At 40.4% G+C, this 15,958-nt stretch overlaps 1 protein-coding gene across 5 annotated transcripts in view; it reads right to left on the minus strand.

Annotated features, from left to right (window-relative positions):
- Positions 1–15,958, minus strand: part of LOC105255718 (frizzled-2) — a 94,424-nt gene that overhangs the window by 17,992 nt on the left and 60,474 nt on the right. Inside the window, exon 1 of one of the 5 annotated variants that reach the window (XM_011265167.3) lies at positions 7,648–8,222. The exons of the other annotated variants lie outside the window; for them this stretch is intronic. The gene's annotated coding sequence lies outside the window, so the exon portion shown is untranslated. Of the gene's footprint in view, positions 1–7,647; positions 8,223–15,958 lie in introns of those variants that run through there. 5 annotated transcript variants of the gene reach the window in all.

Here is a 15,958-nt window from a genome sequence, read left to right on the forward strand (position 1 = left end):
CTCGTGTTCTCGATTTGGTAAATTCTGGATGCTGAGTTTTTCCGCATATTACGACTAACACTGTAATCTAGAGAGGCATGGCGAATCGTTAACCAAGAGTTAGCTCTCAACCGGACTGTTGTCGGTGCGCAACCGGTTCGCGCTGATGAACGAAGGAGTTTTGCGTGCGCTTCGCTCGACATTGTCTCGTTTAACTCACTGGCGCTCTTTGTAAGGTAAATAAAGCCCGCGGGCTGCCTCAAATCCGCGATAAATCGTTCTTAATGGCGTATTCTTCCGGTCAACGCGACGAGGTGTGCGAGATATCGTGTTTCTTTAGGCGCGCTGAAAAAAAGCGCACCTTCAAGCGATTCTTCATCTCTCGCCTCCGGTTTAAATGAAATGAGAAGAATCGCGAACGCGGCAACAATTCCGCTAACGACAGAGCTCTAACGACGATGTAATTGTTACGTGAAAACCACTTTAAAACGGAGAGTAACAGCGGTAAAATGATGAAAAACGCATCGTCGCTACATGAAACTCGTCTCCTCATGATTATCGAAAAATAGTTTATCTAATATATAGAATTAATTCGTGTCTACGAAAATATATGTTATTAAAATCGCAGCACATATTATTATATTAAATATACAATCAATGTAATTGTTACATATCAGTTTTTCTTAAATGTGTTCATTTTTCTTTATGTTTGGTCGTTATATCTAATTTAATAATTCTGAAATAAAAGAATCTCTTCAATTGCGTTACTAATTATGCATGAAAAACATTAGAAATATTTTATTCTCATGAATTTTTTAGAGAGAACAGGACAAAAAGTACAGCTATAATACGGTAGGTCGTACAATTTATAAATATATAAATATATATTGCGTTAAATGTCAAACTTAACATAATATAATTTAAATGAAATATAAATTACGACTTACAGAACAACGACCTTAGTTCACGTCTCAGTTGTTTAAAATATAATAGATAATAAAGAAAGCCATCTATATTTATCTTCATCATCAATTAAATATATATAGATTAAACATTATACACAAGTTAAAAATAAAATTATTACATTTAAGAAAAAGAAACTCAAAAATTCATAAAAATTAGAAAAAAGATAAATCAAAATGGAAATATGTATAATGAATTAATATAATAATAATATGTTATATTTTCAGTCCACCTCGAACAATACCTCTTATAATGAATATCGACTATATAAGAGTAACTACTATATGCCCTATCACAATGAGCAGTTATCGCGAATTCGATTCTATAGTCTTCACTGTAGCCTGCAGTTAGTGAATAACTAATGTTGCAGCGTGGATGCATTCGCACGCACGAGTGAACACACACACGCACAACATACGCATACGCGTATCTTGGTTTCACCTGCCTCGACGCAGGGAGGAACGCAAGACAAAGGGAGGGTGTCGCTTTCGCTCCTTCTCGTTTCTCTGTTTACACCATACCGAACTGCCGTAGGAGCCGACGAAGGTAGAACGAGTGGTTCGAAAGTGGGCTCGACGCGCGAATTCCCTCGTAAAACGTTTCGCCCGCGAGAGAAACAGCAGCAACAGCGGAGGGAAGAAGGTGAAAAAATCCGGCGGCGTGAGATACGCTCGTTGAGCTTTTCCGCGAAACAACAGGAACGGAAACACCGCGGTGAACACGCGTATAATGGTCGAAAATAATACGTTTAACCTTCGCGCTTTCGGAAAAATTCGCGTCCACTTCGCAAAAATTACGGCGCCGTAAAAAATGTCAGTTGGAAAAAAATGTTACGGAACAATAAGTGCTATGTCTTCGCTCGACTCGTGCGTCGATGGTAAATTTTTACATCGTTAGATTTTTCGTTATTACGATATTTAAGAGAGCGTTACTGATGTAGCCTTCGCAAAATATTTTTTTCTCCCTTTCTCTGCCGCCAAAATGGATGTGTCGCGTGCAAACTTTGTGACGAGTAAAGCTGTTATAAAAGAACGGGATTAAAAATATTAACAGCTTGTAGAAACATACGGTTGACGAATCATAGGTTTTCAAATATTGGATTTGATAGACAGTATCTCTTGCTATCGCTACTCGGTTGTCTTATCGAAATCCACGTTATCGTCGAGGTTGCAGCGAAATTAGAAGTACTTTTAAATATATTATACAAGTATATTCTATATATATGATTCTTTGTTAAATACGGAAACCTTTATATACTCTGATTCTTTAACGTGAGTCATTACAAATACGTGGTTAACTTCGTAATGTGAAAATAATGCAATGCAGAATGACGAAATGATAATCTCACCGCAAAAGATATGCGTATATCCAATAACTAATGCTACGCAGTTAGTTTTCGTGCTGCCTTTCACTAGTTTTTCTCAACAAATTAAATTTGTTTGATAGAGTCAATTTTTATATTTAATTTCATTATTCATTTATCTATTTAGTCGGTTTTGAAATAATTAAAACATATAAATGCTAAATGCAATTAAAATATTAAACATTCAATAATTCTCCGTCAATGTATTTTTATATATTATAATCTAGAAATTTATTATAAATTATTATCTCATACAGACTTGGATGATCCACTTCGATAAGTTATCGAATAATCAGAAACGAAAAATAATGAAAATTTAATATTACTCCGTGAAAATATAACTTCACCCGATGCTCCATCATTCGCAAACGAGATTGAAGCAAAAGTTTTAAAGTAAATAATTACTATCTCCGAGATCGCAAATACGACGATGACACTCTTCTGCAAATTTAAAACTTCTCGTCCATATTGCTCGATCGCGATATAAAGAGTAACTTTAACGAGCATTCAAGTAAAAAAGAAAAAAAAATATACGCGATCAGGACAACATAGGCAGATTTCAAAACTCTCCCTCCCTCCTTTCCTCCATCTCCGCAAACATTTTCTTTCTTTCATTAATCCTTCTTCCTTTCACACGGCTCCAAATCGCTTCCGCTATTCATGGAATCTTTTAAACGCGGACCTCAAAAAGTCACTGGAGTCTCGCCGAATCCATTTGCAAGACGATTGGACACGTTCTCCACGAGGACCGTGTATCGAGTGCGCCAAAGTACGCGTTTGACAGAGCGGACTAAGCAAAGCGAATGAAAATGTATTTTCTCGTCTCTTCCACCCTCCTCGATAAGCTCGTTTTGTGTGTCGCAAAACGTGTAAAGCGAGAATAAAGTATGATCGGAGACAAGAATGTTAGTTGCTGAATATATTAAGTTACGTACACATCTACTAAAATAAAATTATGTAATAAATATTTCAAGAGAAATGAAAAACAATTTATAAAAAAAATAAAAATAAAAAAGCAGAACAAAAGGTAAATCTTGACATTTCGCTTGAAGAATTAATGGCTAAATAAAGAACATTCAATTTCAACAATTAGTCGAGAATTACGGGAATAAATACAAGAACCGCAACGGCAAACCCTTGATCGTGTTAATGATTTATAGTCTCTTCCAGCGGGAACGCAAGTCTATAAAATCGCTCTATGTGGCTTAGCGCGTTGTCGCCCCAAAGCCAGCCCCCCAATGAAGCGGCCATAAAATAATCGCGGTGCCGGGCGAATTGTATCGTTTTCCGATGTGTGTTGCACGCTCGGTACGCTCGACCCGGTTTTATCCGAAGCCGGCGCGTTCGCGACATAATTCACCTTCTCGCCGGCATTCGGAACGAGTCAATTATAGCGTGTTCTAATTGCGACATAGCAGCCTCGCCCGAGAGAGTTGTAAAAGGATCCAGACGGGCTCTGAAATATCCAAAAGGGTCACGACGAAAGAGAGAAAGAGAAAAGGGGAAGATCGCCCGTTCATAGACGTCTCCCACCTGCACGGGACGATATATCACTTTAAACCAGAGAACTCGGTCTCCTTTTATTGCCTTGCTAGATGACGATCGCGGCACACGACCAAAACAAGCCTGCGGTAATTATTACTGTCCTTAAATACCGTCGCTCGCGAATCTTTCGATTTTATTTTCGAAAAAAGAAGAGAGAGAGAGAGAGAAGTTAGTTTTTATACTTCTCATGTTATAATCCTTAATACAGAATGTCAAATGTCATTTTATAATCTTTAATACGAAATGTCAAATGTTTCAGTATTATATTTTTCGTAGTTTTTATAGAGAAGATAGAGAAGAGTTCAACGAGAGTCGCGAGCAAAGTTTGATGCTTTGTTTATTCTCCCAAGTACACTTCAGAGTATTGCTTTACCGTTGCATTATTTTAGGCTTTTGTTTCGCGCGACCAACGTTATACGTGGAACTCGAGCGAGAACTCCGCGATTCCAAGTTCATTCCGAAACTGCACGACTCCGGTCGAGGGTTAAACTTGCGACTTCGCGTAACGAAACAGTCGAGAGTCACGCGAGCTCCGAGGACGATAAGATAACATCGCTCCAACAACACGATCGAAGAGATTGTTCTAAATGCGAGTAAGACCATTCGAGGATTTTCCAATGTGAAATTCCACGGAGGGTTTTGTAGAAATTCCATCGAGAGTTCTTTTTTTTACGACAGCATAAGTAACGATACTGTAATATGGTCGAAATATCGAAGATACTGTGCTTCAATATTCCGATACTTTAGGGATGTTCTGATATTTTAAAAGTATAATGTACCACAATATATCGTATAAAAGAACCTTAGTATCAAATATGTATTAATACGATACATTTTACATTATACAGGAATGACAATCTTTCCTTTTTCCTCCAAGTAAAATAAAAATTACGTATATTATATATATGCAAATCATTTTCAAATATCTCTCGATTCAATTTTATTACTACACAGAGAAAAATATCTTTCTACCACCAAGAAAAGCGATTACTCAATTTATTTTTCTTTTTTTCTTTTAATAGTTTTCTTCAATAAAGAATATATTCTTGATAATATATTCTTAAAATATACTCATCACAAGTGCTAGAAAATTTCATTATCAAGTACTCAGAAAAAGAAATTATTTTCTCTTCAAGAATATTGTAAAGTTGTATCAAAGAAAAATCAAACTTAATTTACGCCAACTCATGTAGTAAGCAAACCAAATTTTTGTTTCAATTTAATATTCTAAAATCTCTCTTGACTAAAATACTGCACTTACTAAAATTTAGAATATATTCAATTAAATTTAATGCTTGTGGTGAACTTGTGATATATTTGCGGATATACAAACTTATGGTATACTTCAAATAAATAATATTTACTTGAATACAGTACATTTTTTTCTATGTAGAATGCAATATATCATTTCGATTATATTCTTAAAAGATACATCGATATCTCTCTCGCGTATCAAAATTTCCTTTTGATACTCGCATCGGTATTTCGTTTCGATGTACTTATATAAGACCGGCGTAACAAGATTAACAGCGTCGACGGCGCAAGATTTGCGATGCAAATATGTACAATATATCCGCGGCGAACGTAATTAGGCGTTACGACGTCGGACTCCTTTTGCGGGCTCCCTACGACCAACTTTTCCCTACGAACACAAAGGCGAGGCGGACGTCATTCTTATCGTCGCTCGTAAATATCCGATCCATTCGGGAAAATTAAGGCGCGACAAAGCGGCCGTTTAGCGCCAATCCAAACGATAGCGAGGATACGCAAATAATGCGCGCGAAAAGTACGCGCGCGCTCTCATAAATAGCCTGTGTGTGTATTTGCGGTGCAAATTTAACGAGAGCGCCGATATATACGCCGGAAGCTGCGCGCGATAGTCGTTAAAAAGGCTGACAGATAAACGTCGGATGCGCGGTTTTGTAGCACTTTCTCTCTCTCTCTCTCTCTCCTCGTCGCGTCCACATTTCACTCGAGTCCAAACAAGCGTTACATTCTATCGCTCGGGCAGACTTTTTCCCGGTGATTTACGTCCGCGGCAACGTCGAGCGTATAATACCTGCGGCCCTCGACGGATTCTCGATTGTACGGGTTTACTTCGGCATACGCGAGCATCGCCGCTTTCTCGTCGACGCGAACCCTAAGCCAAGGTCACCGCGACTTCGCATTGTTGTCGCGCATTTATGGTAATGCGCAATTTTACGTTAGCGTGCCGTTGTTTGAGGCCATGGTAAACGAGTATAATTGTCATCTCTTTTCGAGAAAGTTAGCTATTTAAAAATATCTTTCGCACGTCTAGCTTAATTTAAGTTCTCTGACATGAGTTTCTTGAAGAGAGTGACGATTGAGAAATTCCTACAGACTTCAACTGTTCGAAACCTTGAATTATATTCCGAATTTTATATTTATATGTAGAAATTGATAAGAAATTTTATTACGTAATAAATTACTTTATATATATGTTATACTGATATATAAATCTAATTATGTCCCCATCGTAAATTTACTAGTTGTATCTAATATTACTGCGTGTGATATATAATGTATATATTTTGCTAAAATTCCGTGCAGATTCTGAGACAGTAGAAAGCGCAATAACAGATTCATGCAGTTAACTGAGATATTAAGCAAATAAGCATCCGCTATATCCCGTGGGATAACAATGATTGCACTGTATTAAGCACTCTTGGTGCGTACATATCCAATAAAGCATAACGTTTACTCGCGAATCATTTTATTCATGAACCTAACAGTTGGAAAAGCGAGAAAATTTAATTTAAAAATAATTTTATAATATATATTTTAGTAATAATTTTATAGTATATATTTTAATGATATATTTTATATATTACTTGCACTGAGAAAAATTTTAATTTAAACAATAGAAGAATGTATATTCATTCCATATATCTGTCAAATTAATTTGTAGAAGAAATCGCAGAAAGAAATCTATTATTATCTCGAATTACTGTTGGATATTAACGATTTCACCAGTCGCTTTCTCGAAACCATCTCTTCGACGCTCACTTAGATGTGATTTATCTAGTTTCATCGATCTCTCCGTTAACTTACGATCGCCCGACGCTGTTTCCGAGCAATGAAACATTGGCACATCGAGAGATCGTCAATTTTTCACGTCACGTTTCGTAATAGCGGTAGACGGTCAATTTTTCACAGTCGTTAAATTCGAGAAAGGTTGTCGAACTCTCTCGGTCTATGGTTATGTTCCGTTCGTCAAAAGAGAGGACTTATTTAATGGAACATAGATCCTCACGCGCGGCTCTCAACTGTGACGACTTTCCGCCGGCGCGGATTTGCATAGGGAGAGACGGCGGCCTATGGTATAGAGCAGAATTGCAATCAAGATCCGTCGTCCGAGCCGAACCCGGAGAAACGACGCTCTCTCTCTCTCTTTATCTCTATCTCCCTTGGGTCCGCTGGGCGCGAGGAACAGCGTGTGGCTACGGACGGAGGATGAGGACGAGGACGAGGAGTCGGAGGAGATTCGCGGAATATATGCTACGCTCGTGGATGCTCGTTTGCAGCATTCGCAGAGGGTCCCGACAGAGAGAAACGGGAAAGAGCCACGGGGGGAAGAGAAAGCCCCGTCGGAACGAGATGCGGCTGGGAAGGAAAGAGAGACGGGGAAAGCGAGACGGAGAGATAGAGCTCGAGAAAGGTACGAGGAAGAGGACGCAAAACGGTCGTGCGGCGCGGTGAGGCTGGTCAATGCAAGCCCGAGAGAGAGTGGCTATCACGCGCGCCAACCCTTTTCGAAAACAAAGCCGGATTCTCACCTTGATTTATCGCGCAAATTCCCCGCTGTGCTCCGCTCCGTTGTCCTGCCTGCGGAGAGTCGAATAGTCGCGGCCGCCGCGCCGGGTAGCTACCAGCCCTCGGCGAAAATTAATCCATTATATCCCTGGCGTCGTGATAAAAAATGGAACGCGCGATCGGCGACGCAGCGCCGATTCTGTCGGATGAGGCGCGATGTCCAGTCGAGTGGTGTTTACTCTCGATGGATAGAAGAACACATTCGTCGTAGGTAGTCGCCTTCTCGCTGCTGCGCCAGCCAGCGGCTTATGTATACACGATGTACGCGCGGCACTAAATCAGATGCGTAAACAAGCGTCCCGGTGTCTTATACTCGCGCGCATCAAACGTCATGACTGTTTCCACGTATCTACTCCGAATCGAGCGCGGGTACACACAGCACAGCGCTAGTTTCTCCAAATATTTTGCTCGCAACAGACGCGCGTTCTCGGCGAACGACGAGAACGCGAGAGGAAGAAAGAGAGGCACGTGCGACCGAGCGAACGCGCCGCGATCCCACCCCAACGACGGACACGGACGCACTGACTCCGAGGTGACGCAAACGCGAGCGAGAAGGCACGACGAGAGCGCCAAAGTCAACGACAAAGACCGAGCGATACGGATGCGAGAGAGAGAAGGAGCGAGGGAACGAGGAGGGAGTGGGGGTCGGTGATGGAAGGGGAAGCGACGGCCGTAGCGCTCGTGCGTTTTCGCCGAGTTTCGGCGCGATAGAGCTACCGGCCCCTCGGCTTCCCCCCTCCCCCCCTCATCCCTCTTCCCGACCAGCGCTCGACTGGTACACGCGAACGAATCACGCAGCATCTCGTGCATCTCTCGATGTTGGCTGTCGCAACCTCGCGCGAGAGTCCGACTCTGGCTTCGCGTTTAACCACGCATACGCGTACACGCGGTGCGTGCAGATGCGTACCCGCTAGACGAGACTCGTATCGCCGTGTGCGCGCGCACCTGTGTGTACACACGGGCGTGTGCACACACGACGGGGAGAGCATCCCCCCGCGGATGCATCGCATGCTAAGGCCGCATCCATGCGCGCGCGCGCGAGATGACGTCACGACTCGGGCGCCGTGTGGCGTGGATAACGAGAGACGGGCAGGATCTCTCTCTTCCTCCATCCTTCTCTTTGCTCGGGGTCTTCGGGATTCACGAGCGCTTATTATCGGTACCGCGGTTCTTTCTCTCTCCATCTCTCTCTCCATCTCTCTTTCCACCTCGCTTCTCCAGTCGAACGACTTACTGCTTTCTTTTCAGGCTGGTTACGAGCGAGACCCGGCACGGGCACCCCCTCGACTCGTAGGTGGATTCGCTCTCGCGCGGCATTAACGACGTCTCGCGTAGGTACGGTCACGACCGGTTCCGAGGAGGACCTACCTACCTCCTCGAGATCGAGATCGAGGCTCGAGGACACGAGGCAGCGAGTTCGACGATCCCGGGTCGACGCGATAAACTTTCCAATTCGCGCGTCGCTGCCGGTAAATAACGCCTCGCCGTCTCGCCACGAGCGATTTGTCACCGATATTCGTGCGGTAAACTTGACCGCTAATGACCTACAATGGCTCTGTAAAAATGCGCGATAATTAAAATGGTCTATCGGGAGAGATTAATGAGTGATAGGCGTCGTCGTTATTCGGAACACCTGCGATGCGGGAAGCTGATTAAGCGCGGCGTGTGAGAAATTTTTTGTCGCAGAATTCCTGCTAAAAATACCTCGTGTCTTGTCCTTCGTTTTTCCCTACTTGATCGTCGTTATCGCGTTCGAGAATTACGCCGATGTAAAATGGAACCGTCCTGGCTCGTCGCGCGAAGGAGTACCGTGTAACTGTCAGCTACTGTCCGAATTTTATGTGCTTTCGCGGACGTCCGTGGCGGACACGCGTGCGAAAAATTAGGGTTTCCGCGTTTAAAAAAATTGCGAACTGGCATGTTTATTACGGCCGTAAAGTCGAGCGCGAGGAGGCGAGTATCATTATATCTTGTACGCTGGAATCTCTATAAATATCCCTGTAATGTTACTTTTTTATTTTTATGTAAGGCATCTGCAATATCGATAATAAAGGACAATTATAAGATGACCAGATGCTTAATTATAAAAAATAATTATAGAGAGCAAAGTCTCTTATATGTTGATCCATTTTAAATAACTTGTGCCTTTTTATTCGAGAGACGTAATGAAAGTATAAAAAAGCTAAAATAAAAAATTTCCTCCTAATTTTGAAAAAAAAAATAGTTTCGCGCTTGTCAGGAGAAACCTTTTTAAAATTTGACATATTGACAATGACATACTTTGCCATCATCTTGTTGTCAATAGCTTTCATAGATTCATTCATGCTAAACATTCGTATTCCGACGTTCTTGACGTCGAATAAATTTCGCATCGTATCGTGATCGGACGCCAAACGCCTTCCTTCGCTCGCACACAAACGTCGCTATTCGAGAGATATATTTCTATATTCTCACTCCCGCAAATATATAATATATACATACATCGTCGATTTTCTTGTGGGCGAAGGTAATATCCTCGCAGAGACCGGTATCCCCCACGAAGTGTGAGGGGACGCGAGACCCTCGGGCATACGCTTTTCCCTGATAGAGCAATAACGAGAGGGGGAGTCTCGGGGTTTGGCGTTTCCTTCTCAGCGTCTGCCGTTGGCGTCCGCAAAGGAACGGCGACGATCGGTTCAGGATTGGTTCCGATTACCATTTCGCGATACTTTAGACGTTAGAGTTTCTACAGACGCGTTACTCGTCTTGGACAGAGAATGTAATTCTCCGTACGAGCCAGGTGGTCCGTTGCAATCTCTCTCGGTTGGTAATCGGATCGAGGCTGGGAAGGAGAAGGAAGCTCTTGACGGGAGTTTAAAGGTCAAAACACGGCGAGGTTGCCTATTCCTTTTCGCGGGTTTGCGGTCGCAGCAGTTTCGATCCAATTTAGCAGCGAGCTGTGCAGGTATATGATAGCGTCCGCAAGATGGAATAAACTGCACAAGAAAATGCGATGAATCTATTTTTGTCCATACTGATGATAATGTAACTTGTAAGATTAAATAAGAAAGATTTAAAGACGCGTAAAATGTCATTTCAGACCACTCATTGTGTTATGAGAATCAATACAATTGAGCAAGTCATCAAATGATTTGCTAGTAGGGTTCGGAACGCATTATTTGCAAAAGTGATTTAAAAAAGCATAAACATAATTTCAAAGATGATATAATCGACATATGGATAATAATCGATATGCAAAGTTGTCATTTATTTTTCAATTTGTTATTTTAATTGTTGCTTTTTTCTATTATAAAAAGATAGAGCGCTTATATTTTTTATTATTCAATATAGCTATAAACATACCAAAATTATCCATGATAATTTCATGAATCTTCTTTTTCATAGAATAAAATAAATACTGACTATTTCAAAAATTATTCTAAAAAAATATTGATGTTGCTATTTTGTTAAATTCGATGAATCTTTTCTGGATACGATAGAGATGTTATGTCCAATATTTGATAAGTTTTCCGAAAATATTCCGAGTTTTCAAGAATACTCAATACTGTCGAGACGCATAAAAAGACGAGAAAGAAAAAGACATATTGTATATATATCGTATATAAGGGAATCGAGAAAACACATCGACTACAACGCATATTGAAGTTTACATTGAGGTATTTGCCCCTTGTGGATTTTCGGCAACGTACGACCGCGTTCATTGTCGGGTCACGGTTGACAGTTACGTTTGGCGTCCACCAGTCAACGAAATCAAAATAGGGGATTCTCGGGAGAGATCTCGTCAGGTCTTTCGCAAAGAAACTCTGTCATCCCCAAACTTCCTGCAATGTCGCTTTAGAAACGTGCCTCCGAAAAGCAATTTATCTTGAGAGGATGGGGCGAACGTTAAATGGATTTCCCTTTTAGAGGATTACGTTTTTATTCAACGTGAAATTAGCTTATAGATGCGACACAGCTCTCATCGAGTGAACCGTCTACGAGATTCTCTAGGAAGAGAGAGAGAAAGGAAGTCCCTCGAATCTCCCTCCCCCCCCGGATTTCTCTCCATGGCCGAGGAAACATTGTCTCACGAGTCGATCGCGAGTCGACACGCGATGCACGCTGTTGTCTTATGGTTTATCGTGTGAATCTTTAGAAGTTCGGAGTACATATAATGACGAGATGGAAGAGGGGGAGGGGCTTGAATAAATTACTTAACAGCTTATTTAAAAATCTCACGATGTAAACAATCGCTGGTTTTGTCGGGAGATAGCGAAGGGGTAGATTACGACTTCCTGTCACCTATCATCCGTATGGTATGTGCTATATAACGCGTCGCACTCACCGGTAGAGTCGGATGATCAGGGCCCGTCGTTGATAACGCTGTCATATCAGCACGAACACTGCACCAGTTCCAGGTGCACTCTTGCATCGCGCTTTTAAGATTCTCATAACAATGCAAGATTCTCATAATAATGAGTCATACCGATCGTATAATTTAGTCTTGGTTCATTTGAGACTCGTAAACATATCTGACAAAAATTTGTTACGCATCGCTTAGGTGGATCTCTCGCAAATAATTTTAACATAAGATGATTCTAAATTACAACATACGTTTTAATTTTTTTTTGTGTAGCTGTTTGTTGAGGGAATTATGAAAGCCGTTCGTTGCATCAGAATGCCAATCAAAATGCACGGACGATGTTTACTTTTAAAGAAATATAGTCTTGTTAAGAGTCTACGTTTTATTGGGCGTGGAATAAAATTAATATAAATTAAGTGCTTTCCAAACGAGCGAGATGAGGCTCTCGCAGGAACCCTCATCATGTTATATGTTAGGTTAGGTAGAGATGTTTCTTTTTTGAGTGCTACAAATTGATATTAGAGTCAAGTGTCCAAAACGTTCGTTCCTTGCCTGCAGGTCGGTCGACTCGGAAGAGAAAGGAGGACGAAGGATACTATCCGGGCGATATACTATACAAGCTCTCCGGGGGTCTGTCGGCCATCTTCAGGATACGCGCATGAGTCTTTCGCTATAAGATGCAGTCACAACTTTTTCGGCTTTTATGTCTAGACGGCAACTTCCCTTCTATTGTTCACTTTTGGAAAGCGCGTGATGACCCTCCGCGCGATGTACTCCGCATAAGTTTGCAAACAACGTAAAAAGACCACTCCTTCTCAATCGAACTCACACGTTGCTCCGAACAATCGGAGTCGGCGATTATATACACATAAATAAGATAAAAAATAAATAAGATAAAAAGTGTAGAATGTTATCATTATTTTTTATATATTTTTTCTCTTTTAATTATATTGTTGGTGTTTTTTATTTAATATATTTGTCATTTAATTTTCTTCCGTATTAAGAGATGATTGCAATTATTTATTTTACGTGAAAAAAGTCGTTTTTCCAATTTCACATGGAATATCTAAGAACAAATTGTAAATTCTGTGATATTGTATATCAAAATATTTTTTCACTTATATGCTTCTTGTAAGAATCCTTCATATATACGCGTACGTACGCGTTTATTTTTACAACTTGTATGTAGCAAGCAAATTTACACGAAGCAACTGTGTTGCGCAACGCGCATCTAACTTGTGGAGAAAGTTTTCCAGTGAAAAATCTAATAACAGAGTCCTTGACGAACCGATTCGCTTTTCCATGCATTTTTCCGACTTTTTCGAATCGCTGAGGATGCTCTCGAAAGGACTCCTTTGATTCTTGCGCCTGATCACACACATATACATACACGTATTCAGCTGCATATATCTTGAACATGTTACACGTAGCAAAAGAGGATGATCGCAAGTAACTGTCGACGGAGATACAAGATTAAAAGAACCTCGAACAACCTGAACATTCGACTGACGATGGAATATTCATCGTCGAGAACACGCGCGTCAAGACGCGGCGTGAGAATAAAAGACGTTGATTCCTACAAATCTCGCGACGCAAAGTCTCTGACATTCAAAGCGTAGGCAGCACGATTGGTTGCGAGTACTGGTCGAGTGGTAACCCGAGATGAAAGGTACGCAGCGAGGAGAGATGCCAGAGCGAGATTTAATAAGTGCCACGATGCACAGGTAGGCGACGTCTTAGCATTATAAAGCCGCCTACGGGGAGTCGGATTTCTTGCCATTCTACGATAATTTTGTCCTTGTCGCGCGCGCGCGCGATCGTCTCCCCTTAACGAGCCTCGTGGGACGTGTATCCGCCCGACGATCGATGCATCTCACCAAAATATAACAGCACGCCCGGAGAGTGCAGTCCGCGCTGGCTTAGTCGCGAAAATACGGAATCCCGATCGTATCAGCATGATCCACTATATGGCTTTATCGGATTCTATCTGTGTTACTAGGCTGTACCCCTTGGATCCCTTTTCTACCTCAGGCTTATATCGATTCGGGGATGAAGGTCCTAATTAACAGTTCCTGCGGCGACAATTCGTTCAATACATGATAAGACCTTTACAGACGTAAATATTTTATTACAGAGGAAAAAAAAGCTTTTCTTATAATATCATGGGAGGAGATTTTTCCTTCGTAAAATATTTACACCTACGAAAGTCTGATAAAAAAAAATTCATGTAATTATTAATGTAATTATTAAATTCAATTAATAATATAATATTAAATCCAATAAATTCATATAACATTAAATCCAATTAATTAAATTAGTTTTCGTGTAATAGGATTTACTAAACAAATTGTATTTAATCTGATTAAATTGTTTATATTCTTAGTTTCCACTTTTAAATATTTTTGTATGTTGATTGTGGTATCTATATTTCAAGAGATATTTATATTTTTTATATAAGGTATATAAATAAGAAGAATTCGAAAAAAATACAACTTGCTTTGAGCAATAGAATACAAATCTTTGCTTCAGTTTCCTTTTTGTAAGATGTGAAAGCGTAAAAAAGAGGGTCATTGTTTTCTGGAAATTCTTTTCAATATTGGCTGTTTGACTTCTTGGCAACAGTATTCAGCTTGCGGTGCGTAGCAAAAGTCTCTTTTCTGTTTTTGACATGTAAAATATATTTCAACGATCACCCTCCGTCAGTTCCAATAGTTGCGACTTTTGAGATCACTTCTTTTGAGCCCCTCCCTATAGTTCTTCGAGAGAACGAAGCCCTTAATTCGCCCTCTATTTTCATGTAAAACTATTTCCTATTTTTTCCGTGCTACATGACGCGACCTCGTTATACCGTTATATCGATTTCTCGTGTTACCAGCTTCTTTTCACAAATAATATCCGTGCGCGGCGATTTCCAACAACTTGTAAAAAATTGTAAATTTCTATCTTATTCAAGAGCAACATAATAAACCCGGATTGTCAATCAAATTGACAGCGCATCGTATATACGGTGATGCTCGTTAAATGACGAAGCGTTTTTCATTAATATGCCGTGGCTATACGATCGTTGTATGCGTCGTTTTGGCCGGATATCGTCAGTTAATTAAAGAGTTTTAGTTAGATAAGAGTCGGAAGAGAATATAATTACATTCTATCCATAATTTCTAAAAAAAAAAAAACAAAAAAAAACTGTATCAGGCTGATAGTTTCTTTACATGATATGCCGATAATATTCCATCAGTGGATAACGAGGATCTATTATGGTCCATAAATTAGAATTTATATCAAGTGCAAGTGTAGCTTGCTTGACTTAATTATATGGTGTTTAATGATATCGCGAAGAATGCATATTCAAATTTAATTAATCAATCAAATGCATATTTAAATTTAATTAATTAATTAAATTTAATTTTAATATCAAATTTAATAAATCCACCTTGGCGAATATTTACATATATTAACATATAATATTTACATATATTCATACATGTATGAAATGTTTAAGAAATGTTTTTCCTTCGACCGTGCGTTTAATAATTTGGACTTTTGACAAAAAATATTCCACCTTGGACTTATATGTTTATTAAACACTGAAACAATAAAATCCGTATAACGAAATCTGGAAAAATTACAGCACATCATCCGTGACATATATCGTAAAAGCAACGTTAACAATATCGACTTTATATGAGCAATCCGAGCCGTAATTGTTACGACAAGCGGATTTCTCGTATGCGACGTACACCCAGTCTCACGATAATCGACGTTGAATCGGAGCGAAATGGAAATACATTCCCACATTGGAACGTAACATCACCCTCGTGGGTTACCTCGGTGCCGCGTCCTGTAATAAAGTCGTAACGTACGGCGCCCCGTAAATTCGACAGAATATTACGGTACGCGGCCTGTACGCCTTTCGTTTGTCGTAAGGCTTG

Source organism: Camponotus floridanus, unplaced genomic scaffold, assembly GCF_003227725.1.
Source record: "Camponotus floridanus strain SB8 unplaced genomic scaffold, Cflo_v7.5 scaffold95, whole genome shotgun sequence".
Lineage (NCBI taxonomy): Eukaryota > Metazoa > Arthropoda > Insecta > Hymenoptera > Formicidae > Camponotus > Camponotus floridanus.